We start from the raw sequence: 10,003 nt of genomic DNA, 5'->3' as shown, positions 1-10,003 counted from the left end.
TAACTAACACTCAAACTAAGCAACTAATAGCTAAAGTAAACAGAAATCAACTAAATTCAATAATAGAGGAGAGTTCTGTTTTGGTTTGAATCATTTATTCCTATGGTTGATTTTATGACAAATGCAATGGATTAATTGGCATTGGCTACCGATTAGTGTGATTAGGTTCACATTCGCTATTACTAATCCGTAGAAAACAAATTAATTCAAGCAGTGATCAAGTGATTAAACTAATAGATTTCCTAGTTTATTGATTCGGGTTAAGTAAGACTTGTTTTAGCTAATCAAATTGCTAATTGAATTAACTTCTTGTTGATGGTTTGTCACACAACCTCACACATTAACATACCTATTTTCTAGTTAACCCTAGTTTCACGTTTTCTATTCTTAGGCATATAACATTGTTTTCACATAAATCATATTGTAATTAACAGAAAATAGTTGTTGTTGACACGTAAGGTTCTTTAAGAGGCTTAACAAAACCAAATTCACCAATTTAAATTAATCCAAACATAAAATCAAACCATATTCATAAAGTCATCTATCCTAAACAGAAGTTATGAGTTTTTAGCTCATAATTAAAGCAGAAAACAACTCAAAAACGAAATTAATTGGTTCACACATAGTTCAAACAAGAGATTAAGTAAAGAGTACACTTAGATTGCCTTTGATCTCCTAAATTCGAATGCTTAGACTTGATCTTCGGTTTCCAAAGCTCCAGCAGCAACTTCAATCGCAAATTAGCCTCTACGGGTTCCACAGAGAAGTTCCCAATTCGTGAATTAAATCCCTTTATATTTTTTCTGAAAACAAGTGCTACTCGTCGAGTCCATAGACCGACTTGGCGAGTCCCTCACTTAAAATCCGTATGCGGTAAGGAAACTTAATGTTCGCGAATCTTCGATCCTACTCGGAGAGTAGGCACTCAACTCGCCGAGTTCTTCAGGGTTTGTGACCTTTTTTTCTTCTTTCTTCAATTCCCGAGCTTCTTATTGCTTTTCCCGCTTCCTTTTGCTTCCAAGCTCATCTTTTAGGCTGCAAATACATTTTAAACATAATCAAGTATCTTTTGTTCATAAATTGCAATAAAGTAGCCAAAAATTATTATGATTTTACACAAAATATAGAACTAAATATGCACTTATCAAAATACCCCACACTTGACTTTTTCTTGCCCCCAAGCAAAACTGAATTTTAGCATACTAATACCACATAAGACAATCCCAATCGAACCCAACCATTATGCCAAGACCGCAATGCATGCATTTGTGTCTAAAATTTTTCCTAAAGACCCCTAATTATAAATACTCACAATCCTCGTAAAAACTTGCCCGCTTCTTTTGAACAACGCTCATTTTATGCATCCCTCCGAATCCATCCGTAAAAAACTTCCTAACCTCAAGGTATTTTTGGTCAAGTAACCCAAGCATACATAATCTAGAAAATTACAACTTTTTGATACCACTATGGAGCTCTTTTGGAATTCTTCACTTCTTTGATAATTTGATCTTGATTTCTTGGAATTCACCACCTTTTTGATTTTTGGTATCTTCAAATTTTTGAATTTCCTCAGAATTTTGATCTTTTGATCTTCAGTTTAACTGCTCCAAAATTTTTACAACTTTTTCTTGTAATTCTCTTTTTTTTTCTCATGTAACTCACTTTTTTTTCACTCAAAACCTATATGCTTAAGCAAGGGCACTCAACTTCAACCTTTATTGGTTAAAGTATTATTCTTCCTGGATACATTTTAAGTACATGATGCTAAACATATTGCATCCCTCACACTAAGCGATGTTGTGTTTTTGTCCCATGATTTCACTAGAATAAAGGGGGCCACAAACGCATTATAACGTGTATAGGCTCAACTAAACGTTTGGGTCTTCACAAAATCATCAAACATAATACTAGCATGGAATCTTAATTGCTTTTACCATGATTTTCTAATTTAGTCCTAGCAATTTGTATGCAAAAATTTCAAAAATTTAACTAAAATTTCAACTAATGTAACCAACCCCCTACCCCACACTTAATTTATCAATGTTCCCATTGCATATTATGCATGATAAATAGAACAACAAGGTAGAGAGGGAATTGGAACAAACTACCTTGGGATAGTAGCGTCGAAGTTGATATTTCTTCTTTTTAGCTCCTACTTCAAGTGACTTTAGACATGGGAATAGCTCATCCATGTCTTGGGTGTCAAATCGCGTGTGGTACAACTCTAATTTTTTCAGGAAAAAGTCTCGGAAATGCTCGGAAAATGATCTTCAAAGAATATAAGCAATGCCCATATCAAATGTCATGAAATCACTAGCTTGAAAGTAGAAGAATAAGCAACTCATCGAGTAGGTATGCAAACTCGCCGAGTTGAAGCGTAACTAGCAGAAAAATCGCAAATTCTAACTTGGACTCGTCGAGTCCATAAGGTTCACTCGGCGAGTAGACCGCTGTGTGGAAAAAAATTGTATTCTACCTTGGTTCGTTCCTGATGTATATGGGTAATATCAAACCAATACTTTCCCTCATTTTTCTTCAGCAAATTAGAACACTATAACTCTTCTCATAATCGGACTCATAACATGACTCAAAACTTCATTTTCTCTATTGCCTAGACTCGATTTCTCACTTGGTTAGCCTTGAATCTAGACCCTCGCATGCAATCTTAAGCCTTAACTGAAAAGATCAAAGGAAACACAAGTGATAGGAAAAATAAAAACATCCTACATAGTCCTAGCTACCATAAGTTCAAAACATCAAACAAACACAAACAAAAGCAAATAGAAATTATTTTTAACCAAACCACACAAATAAAAATAAAAACTCAAACTTCATCCTCTTCCTCGTCATCACCAACTCCACTTCCTCCGGCGTGATTTCTTCTTTTGCTCACCCGCTTATCCGAACTTCGCACATATGGGTACTCGGGACCGTCCCTTGGTGCAAGATTCAATTGATTAAACAAATGTACAAATGAACCATTATGATAGTTCATACTCCTCCGAAGGTCGTCTTCATATCCCCTTAGCTGCACGTTGTACCAGTCCATCAGCAACTCATCATCCACCGGAATTACAGGTGGGTCTTCTCGTACAGGCTCCTGCCTTGGTCGGACCCGCCGACCCGGTTCCACGGGCGCTAATACTGCATCATCATTGGGGATGGAAATGTGGCCACCACCATAATCTTCTATGATCCTCGCCCTCCTATACAACGTGATACTAAAAGGAGGTGTGGGTACCATCGTCAAATAGTTACCGGTCCCTTGTTCAAATATACCATACGTCCTCGCCATACGGGTTACGAACATGCCACCATTGATTTTAGAAGTAACCCTTTCTTTGACTGCCCCTTCCCCCAAGTATCTATCCAAGCAATAGGGAAGGTTGCAAAAAGTGTTGGGAGTGATAATGCTCCACAAATAAAATATGTCAAGGGTTGGAACCTTGTCATCATCCTTGCGCATGTTGATGGTGCTTGCAACAAGGCGGTGAATCAAACGGTGGATGGGTGAGCGAATACTTCCTTTTTGAGCGGAAGATGGAATGTAGACCCGATTGGCTATAGTGTTCCACCAGGTAGAAGCAACCACACCCTCGGGTAAAAATCTATGGCAATTTTCCAGAAATGCCCCAAAAGCTTCAGACATGACCACAGAGTGGTCATAAATTTCCAGCCTCCAACCTAGTTCTGCTATGCTGCATTGGTGATATTCCCCACCAAGACAGAAAGTAAGGACACCGGGATTATAATAATCACTACAACCTCGGAAAGAGATGGTCGAGAAAAATTCCCAGCATAACTCCTTATATACCGGTTCCTGGATTCTGAAAAGTCGACTCCACCCATCACATGTAACGGTCACCCCATTGCACATAAAGTCTTGACCAAGTACGGGGTCAATTCCTCTTCTAATCCAGCCTGGCCAATCCAATGCTAATCGATTTCATTCGGTACATAGATCTCCTTCCGCATCAAAGTTTCTAACCTCTTCTTAGCTCGGACCAATGATGATTTGGAAGTGATTTGTGAAAAACATAACCATGGAATGTCCCCATGTCCGCTTCCACGAGAGCTTTGGTCCCTCCCTGACATTTTCTGCAAAACAACACAAGACAAAACACACCAAAATACCATAGAAACATTAAAATGTTAGAAATCTGGGCAACTGTAGCATGGACTCGTCGAGTCCATGAACAAACTCGGCGAGTAGGACGAACTGTGCGAGTCAAAAGTCTGTTTCGGACCAAATCATCCATCCAAACCCATAAATTGTTCTAGGGGTTTGTCTAGGTATGTATATCAAGCATTAATTCACAAAAAAATTCGTCTATAACAACCTAATTTGGCCAAAATCGAAATTCTAGAATTGAAGTAAATTTCAAAATCCGATTTTTCCACAATTTCACAAATTAAGGCCATCAAAACACTAAAAATCAAACCTTTAACAGAAAGTAGACAGAAAAATGTTACCTTTTGATGAGATTTGGAAGAGAATACAAGAAATTGGAGATGAATGCTTGAGAGCTTGTTTGATCATCGAGTGCTATGGTGGCTGTGAATGAAAGTGTTTTACTTTTAGGGTTAAAACCCTAATTTACAGAATGTAATATATATATATATATATATATATATATATATATATATATATATATATATATATATATATATATATATATTCTGATTAAAACGTGGACTCGCCGAGTAGGTATACCGACTCGACGAGTAGGTACGCGATTCTGCGGAAAAGTCGCGATTTTTCAAATGGACTCACCAAGTAAGGGTATCTACTCGTCGAGTTTTTGAATCTAATTGAAAATTTTGAATTTTTTTTGTGTCCTTTAAATTTATGCCACCACACCCCACACTTGAGCCTTGCTTGTCCTCAAGTAGTCATTTTAAATAAAGAAGAAGATTGAGATAGACAAATCCTATGAAAACCAAGAAAAACAAAAAATAAAATGAAAAAGAAAGCAAACTCTGGTTTCGAGTTGCCTCCCATAAGCGCTTCTTTTTTAGGAGTCTTTAGCTGGACTCCTTCCCGCTCTACATTTCATCAGCTTCCTCCACTGGCAATTCCTTCTTCACTTTTTGCATTTTCCAACTCCTTTTATAAGTCATCACTTCCTTGAGAAAATTCTTCTTCATATTTTCCCTTACCTTTTTAGGGATGTTGGCATTGTACTTACGTTTGGTCCTTTTTCCCCTTATTACAATCCTTGTCCTCTCTTCTTCTTTTGGTTGTCCCATCCTTCCTTCTTTACTTTCATCATCCTCAATCACATTTCCACTAAGCATTGTATCATCACTTGAGGTCTTTGATTGCACCCTACTTTCTTCATATACTTGAGAATCCGGTGGTTTAAAAGTAAAAACTTCAAAGGTGGTAAAAACCGAAGCGTGATGTTTTGTTCTTCTAGTTAGCTTATTTCCTTTTACTTCTTGATTTATCGGGTGTAATCTAGTAGAAAAGCTATGTTCCTCATTTTCCAAAACCTTTGTGCCCTTTTCATCTTCCAACCACCCTTTCTTATCAACTTAAATTGCTTCGTCATAGTTTAAATTCTTTTCACCAAGAGTCGAGTTTGTTTCCTCAAAGTTACTTAGATCTTCATTTTCTTTAAGTAGCCACTCTAACTCTCTTAAGTCTCTTTGAGCATCAAACTCTTCTTCTAAAGAAGATGTGAATTGATTTAAATTATCTTCTTCCAAAAGTGCTAACTCTTTTTCTATCAATTCATCACCCAATTCCATTAAGGAAGTCTTATCTTCAATTGATTTTTCATGCTCCTTCTCTTGATTAGTGACAAAAGTAACCGAATCATCCCCCACCCTAAGTGTAAGTGTTGATTCGCACATATTAACTATGGCACATGTAGTGTTCAAGAATAGTCTTCCAAGGATGATTGGAACTTTGGGGTCTTCTTCCATATCCAAAACCATGAATTCAGCAGGGAACACCAACTTATCCACCTTGATTAGAAGATCTTCACATACTCCCTTGTGATGGATCACCGTTTTATCAGCTAGATGGGTTGTCATATGAATAAGTTTAAGTTCTGGAAGGTTCAACCTTTTGAAGAAAGAGTAGGGCATAATATTTATACTGGCTCCTGAATCAGCTAATGCATAAGTGGTGACCAAATTCCCAAATTGGAAAGGTATAGTGATGCTTCCTGGATCACCCATCTTCTCTGGTAGTGCATCCAAAACTATTTCTGATGCCTCTACCATGTTCTTTCTATTTGTGAGGAGCTCCTTAAGTAAGCTTGCATATTTTGGCGTGTGAAGGAGTGTTTCATTAAACGGGATGTTCACTTGAAGTGCCCTAAGATGCTCTATGATCTTCTTAAACTCCTGAATCTGCTAGTTCTGAATGGCTCGACCTAGGAAGGGTAAACGATGCTGATATGGCTTTAAATGTGAAGTATTTTTGCTGGCAGGCAGCGGACTCGTCGAATCCATATTATGTACTCGTCGAGTCTGTGTCACAGTTTGCGATTCTGGACTTATTTCTTCATTTTCAAGCTCCACCTTTTGAGTTATCTTTCTGGATTGGCCTTAAAGGAGGAAAACTTTTTTCAGAGCTTGTTGTTATCACATTCACATGTGCTATTCTTGGATTCTTTTCGGGATTACTTGGAAGTTCACCCGACGCTCTTTGGTTGACTTGTTGTGCAAGTTGGCCTAATTGTTTCTCAATATTAAGAATGGAGGCCTGCTGGTTGCTCATCAACGCTTGTTGCTCTATCATCATGGCTTGTTGTTCCTTAATTGCAGCATCGGTGTCATTATGTCTTTTTTCGGATGCCGCTGCAAGTCTAGTGAGCATGACTTCAAAGTCCAACTTCTTTTCTTGCACCAGTTCCTCCTTTTGATAGAAGCCTCTTGTCTTCATTCTATATTTTTCCTCCTTAGCCTTTTGTATTCATCATTGGGTAGCCATTCTTTTTTCAGTTTTTGCCAATCTTCATCATATTTATCGCCACTCGAGTAACATACTTGCGCCTTTCGGTTCCCATGCTCGTCAAGATCACAATCCTTCGTAAGGTGAGGCCCGCTACAATTTTCACATCCCACTCTAATGGCATGGATGCATTGGTCAATCTTAGTTATTCTTCATTCCATACTTTCCAATTTGGACATCACATCTGCCATACTATCATTGACCGAGTTCACCACCCCTCAAGTTGAGTCATTCCTTGGATTATGATATTCTCTAGAGTGCTTAGAGAATTTTTCAATGAGTCTCTTAACTTCAGCCGAATTTTTCTTCGTTAATGGGCCTTGAGAGTCAAGGAGTTGTCTAGTGGTGAAATTTACCCCATCATAGAAGGTTGACACTTCTTGTTGCACATTGAGGTCATTTTGTGGGCAATTCCTAAGTAGACCCTTGTAGCGCTCCCATGCTTCGAACAAAGACTCACCCGCTTGTTGCTCAAAATTAGTAATGGCCTTCTTGAGTTTAGCAATTTTAGATGGTGGGTACAATTGCTCTAGAAACTCCTCATGCATCTTATCCCATGTAGTAACCGCGCTCGGTGGTAGTGCTTTCAACCAATCCTTCGCGACCCCTTTAAAGGTGACAAGTAGCATCCTTAACAACACCGTTTCTCTAGGTACATTTGGAATGTTAAAGTAGTCGGCGATGTCGTTAACTTCATGAAGATGCTTGTAAGCATCTTCATAATCCTTTCCGGTGAAAGGAATCTCCTTTAATGCAGTAAGGATGTGCCCCTTAAGTTCAAACGTGGCAGTGGCTGGTATGGCGGGTTGCACAAGCCCCAGACCGGTTTCGTATCGAATCCTCTTTGTGTTGCCTCCATCGAGAGGTCGGCAATGTCCCTCATTGTGTTGTCGAGTTTGTCTTCTGTATCGCTTTCTTCAAAATCGGTTACACTTTCCTCCTTCTCGGTATCGTACTCAGTGTCTTCCTTTGTGTTGTTGGATTCTCCCACCGTCTTTCCCTTCTTCTTGTCAAAAACCGATATGAGACTCTTAAAAGGTGACTTCTTTGGTGTATCTTCTTTGGTCTTGTCCTTGTTCTTCCGAAATGATGATGTCGGGTTTTCAAGTGATGGAATCAAGGATGAATTTGATCCACATGTCATAAACAAACTACAAGAGACAGAAAAACACATGTAAAAAGAACAAAACAAAATTAAAAAACGAAACTGGAAATTCGCCTTGGACTCGTCGAGTCGATGCGGATGAACTTGGCGAGTTCAATGGTAAAACAAAAAAAAAATTAAAACGACATTACTAATAGAAAACAAAACTAAAACTTACTAATAACTACTTCTCCTAAAGCAGTAACTTTGTGCAAGATAAATCTTACACAAAGGATCGATAACACTAGCAATTAAAATTAATTTAGAACCGTTCCCCGACAACGTCACCAAAAACTTGATGTGTGTTGAATGAACTACTTTTAATCCTAATTTTTAATATGATTTAGACACACAAAAGGCAGTGTACCTGTCAATTGGTGGTATAATTAAGCAAGCAGGGTATCGAACATAGGGAACGGCAATTAAGCTAATTACTAGAATTATCTAAAAACAAGGAATAAAAGAAAGGGTTTTCTCTAGTTTTGCAAGACTAGAAACTTAAATACTTAACTAACAATCAAACGAAGCAACTAACATCTAAAGTAAACAGAAATCAACTAAATTCAATAATAGAGGAGACTTCTATTTAGGTTTGAATCATTTATTCTTATGGTTGATTTTATGACAAGTGCAATGGATTAATTGGCATTGCCTATCGATTGGTGTGATTAGGTTCAAGTTCACTATTACTAATCCTTAGAAAACAAATTAATTCAAGCAGTGATCAGGTGATTAAACTAATAGATTTCCTAGTTTATTGATTCGGGTTAAGTAAGACTTGTAGTAGCTAATCAAATTGCTAATTCAATTAACTTCTTGTTGATGGTTCATCACCCAAGCTCACACATTAACTTACCTATTTTCTAGTTAACCCTAGTTTCACGTTCGCTATTCCTAGGCATATAAGAATGTTTTCACATAAATCATATGAGTTAAGAAATTAAGAGATGTTCATGTAGCTTAATATAGTTGTAATTAACAGAAAATAGTTGTTAACACATAAGGTTCTTTAACAAGCTTAACAAAACAAAATTCACCAATTTAAATTAATCCAAACATAAAATCAAACCATATTCATAAAGTCATCTATCCTAAACAGAAGTTATGAGTTTTTAGCTCATAATTAAAGCAGAAAACAACTCAAAAACGAAATGAATTGGTTCACACATAGTTCAAACAAGAGATTAAGTAAAGAGTACACTTAGATTGCCTTTGATCTCCTCAAATTCGAATGCTTAGACTTGATCTTCGGTTTCCAGAGCTCCAACAGCAACTTCAATCGCAAATTAGCCTCTAAGAGTTCCAAAGAGAAGTTCCCAATTCGTGACTTAAATCCCTTTATATAGTTTTTGAAAACAGGGGCTACTCGTCGAGTCCCTCACTTAAAATCCGTATGCGGTAAGGAAACTTAATGTTTGCGAATCTTCGATCCTACTAGGCGAGTAGGCACATAACTCGCCGAGTTCTTCAGGGTTTGTGACCTTTTTTTCTTCTTTCTTCAATTCCCGAGCTTCTTATTTCTTTTCCCGCTTCCTTTTGCTTTCGAGCTTATCTTTTAGGCTGCAAATACATTTTAAACATAATCAAGTATCTTTTGTTCATAAATTGCAATAAAATAACCAAAACATATTCGGATTTTACACAAAATATATAATTAAATATGCACATACCAGAGTGCATCTATGCGACTCGTTGAGTCCCTTCGTTTTCTCAGAAGTATCGTGAAAGTCCATTTCAACTCGTAGAGTTAACTCGTCAACTCGCCGAGTTACCACGTGTCCAGACTCATCGGGAAAAACCCTAACCGACTCATCGAGTCAGCTCATTGACTCATCGAGTCCCTTGAGTCAACTTTCTCATTCAGAAGTTTTTAGGCAGAAATGATGCCCCAT

General features: G+C 37.6%; 1 non-coding gene across 1 annotated transcript; it reads left to right on the top strand.

Annotated features, from left to right (window-relative positions):
* Positions 1-7,360: 7,360 nt before the first annotated feature.
* On the top strand, positions 7,361-7,467 carry LOC145161916 (small nucleolar RNA R71). The gene has a single exon (XR_013738773.1). It is a non-coding gene; the product is annotated as a small nucleolar RNA R71 (small nucleolar RNA).
* Positions 7,468-10,003: the final 2,536 nt, after the last annotated feature.

The sequence above is a fragment of the Lactuca virosa genome, chromosome 2, assembly GCF_052849685.1.
Source record: "Lactuca virosa cultivar CGN04683 chromosome 2, Lactuca_virosa_CGN04683_v6, whole genome shotgun sequence".
Taxonomy (NCBI): Eukaryota; Viridiplantae; Streptophyta; class Magnoliopsida; order Asterales; family Asteraceae; genus Lactuca; species Lactuca virosa.
The sequence above is the reverse complement of the archived record's forward strand: the minus strand, read 5'-3'. Positions and strand labels throughout refer to the sequence as shown.